Raw genomic sequence first — 3,383 nt, 5'->3', positions numbered from 1 at the left:
ATGTCTTAAGGGCGCGGCGGAAGGAAGGGAGATCCGGGATCACCCGGATCTCTGGGGGTAGTTCGTTCCAGAGGGTGGGAGCTCCCACCGAGAAGGCCCTCCCCCTGGGGGTCGCCAGCCGGCACTGTCTGGCTGACGGCACCCTGAGGAGACCCACTCTGTGGGAGCGTACCGGCCGATGGGAGGTAATCTGAGGCAGTTATATATATGTATGTATGTTTGGGGCAGTTTCATCTGGGGGTAAAGGGGTGTTGTGTCCTGAGCCTGCAGTAGCAGGCTCGGGACGTTGTCATGGTAACGGGCTGTTGCAAAGCTGCCCGGGACCAGACAAAGCGGTGCCAGCCTGCGTACATGCGCGAGGCGCAAAGTGCGCCATTTTCTTGTATCCTTTTTACCTGGGGATTCTGGCTATTAAAAAAGGAAGAGAGAGGCCTGCGAACCTCTGAGTTGTGACGGAGTGATCAGGAGGAGAATAAAGAACTTGTTGCTGACAGTATGTGTGCCATTCTTTCGCCACTAAGACGAGGACTTAACAGTAAGTGTTATTGTACCCCTGAATAGTATCTGCCAAAATGTCCACATACCGATGGGTATTTCTAGCTGTGAAATATCTCCAGAGTTTGTTTTTTAGGGTTCTATTAAACCTCTCTATAACGGCTGCTTTAGTTTCACTATGAGTGATAAAATGATGAATGCCGTAACGTGCTAAAAGTTTCTTCAGCGGAATATTCAAGAACTCTTTACCTGCTTTTGTCTGTATTTTTCGGGGTGCGCGTCCTGTTTCAAAGATATTCTGGAAGGTGGATGTAATTTCTCTCTCTGATTTATCAGATAAAGGGGAGGCCCAGGCATATTTAGATAACACATCGATAACTGCTAAGATATACTTTTTTCCATGGTTCTCCTTAGAAAATTTGGAGACATTTATGAGGTCAGCCTGCCATTGATCTAAGCCAAACACTACTGTTTTATTTCTAGGAAAATTAATTCTGCAGGCTTATGAAGCGTATAAGCGTCTTGTCCTGACAGCCATGTCTTGACTTGCTTCATGGTCAGGCTTTTATCATGTTTTCTAGCTTCCTTAAAAAGGGTATTCACACCTCCATAACTCCCTACACATCCTGGTGTATAATAAATATGGCTTAGAAGCTTTTCATGCATCATTATACTGAAAGACCACTGACAAATGGTCAAGCGTTGACCTTAACACAGTCTTAAATTGGTTATACAGAGTTCAGAGGGGGCATGGTTCCACCATCAGAAAAATATCCCTCATCACCACTACCAGAATCAGAAGATAAAGGACCATAACACGCTATTTTACAATATGTTGACCCGCCTGTGCCCCACAAAACATGTCCGCAGTCACAAGCAAACCAGTCTTTACACAAATTGCAGCTCTTTAACTCACAGGGTAGTTAGCGTGGTCTCTGGGATAGCTCAGAATTCCTGTTATAGTCTAGATCAGAAAAATCTGCAGAAGCTCTGTGACTACGGCGATTACCACAGGAATATAAAATTGGGGTGTCTTGATGTGTTTGCTGTCTAGGTGTTATTAATTTGGAGCCTGCAAAATATAAAGCACATCCTGTTAGTGTGCTATCCGCTCCAGCAGCATTTACATTATCATAAATAAAAACATATTTACTTACCATTGCTGGGAGATAATGTAGCATCATTCACCATTTCATAGGCTGTCCGGTAAGTATTCTGCACCTCATCATTAAAGTTACAACACACCATGCTACAGCCGTCCAACACGGGTCTGAATAAAAAAAAAATTCTTTATCATAACCCCTGCAATAGATTTTGTTGCATTCTGCCGGCTGGGGCCTTGTGTCAAAGCGTGCGACACTAGCTTTTGCTGTTGATTTAAAAACAACTTTGGAATCAGAGGTTGCCATCTTCAAAAGAATGCTGGAATTAAATCGCTAGCTGTTCAGGCCTGCCCACACAAACTCTCCTGCCCCTTGCAATAACACGCCCTTGAGCATTGCGCATGCCCAGAATCATGGGGAGTATGACATGCCCGGGCATGTCCCAAACAAGGCCTAACCCCCTTTTTTACTAGCAGACAGAAACACGCATGCCTGGAATCACGGTCCTGACATGCCTGAACAAGTCTTAACCCCTACCTGCCGCCTGGCTGCTTGCCTCTTCTGAGCATTTTAATTCCTGTTAATATGCCTTGTCTTTTGCTGTAAGGGGGCAGAATACATTTTATTAAGGCCGTGCTTCGAACGGTTACATGTACATGAGGATTTCAGGGTGCAATTGGCAAAATATGTGTCTTTCGATTTTTACAAAGGTAAAAACCAGCTGCAGGGTTTTAAAAGGGCTGTGGTTTGTTTGTTTGTTTTTCCCCTGCATCCGAGGAAATGATTTTAAAGCCACCTAGAAATAAATACCTTTTAGAAAAAAGTGGGGGTTAAATGCAGGCCCTGGCTGCCTTTTAGGGGCTCCTTTTTTCCCAGCTTTTGAGGCACTGATTTTTAAAACTCCACAAAAATTAAAAGCATCATTAGGCTAGAATGATTAGAAATAAAAAGCATTTTTTATTTTTTATTTCACAGCTCCCCAAAGTAGGGCTTGTTTCCCCAAAACACAGGCCTCTGCTAATTATTCACTTTACTTAGCTTTTTTTGGTTTTTGAATGTCCATAGAATTAGTCTAGGTTTAAGCTAATCATGTACCCAGAGGATTGACTGCCACATCTTTCTTGATGGGGTTAGATTCAACAGGCCTTATCTGAAAATAGGGCTGCTAGGGCTACTCATGCTTATCTTGATGGGATTAGGCCAACACATCACTTCCGCTTAGGGACATGACCTGGTGACGTAATCAGCATGTAGGTTTGTTTACTTTGATGACGTCACTGATCAAAAGTGCTGATAATTTTCAGTAAAAAAAAGGTATACACTACTTCTACTTGGGTGAACTGGGGAATTCTGAGTGTGGAGAGCCACACATCTTAAAGCTGTCAACTCTGTGAATCATTGACCTAGACCAGGAGTAGTCAACCTTTTTATACCTTTTGTATCTCTTTATACCTTTTGTATCTCTGTTAGTAGTAAAATTTTCTAACCGCCCACCGGTTCCACAGTAATGGTGATTTATAAAGTAGGGAAGTAACTTTACTTTATAAAGTTTATAAAGCAGAGTTACAGCAAGTTAAAGCATATAGTAATAATTACTTACCAAATACTTTATGTCGGACTTTCGCTAAGTTTGGCAGAATAAATCTTTATAAAACAACTTACTGTAGTTAAATCTATCTTTTTATTTATACTTTGCATACATAGAAGCATGAAGTCTGATGAAATTACATTTAATTAATTAAATTATTAATGAGATCCCTGAGGCTGATGCTGCGAAACTAAATA

Source organism: Protobothrops mucrosquamatus, unplaced genomic scaffold, assembly GCF_001527695.2.
Source record: "Protobothrops mucrosquamatus isolate PMUCROS unplaced genomic scaffold, P.Mucros_1.0 scaffold_294, whole genome shotgun sequence".
Taxonomy (NCBI): Eukaryota; Metazoa; Chordata; class Lepidosauria; order Squamata; family Viperidae; genus Protobothrops; species Protobothrops mucrosquamatus.
The sequence above is the reverse complement of the archived record's forward strand: the minus strand, read 5'-3'. Positions refer to the sequence as shown.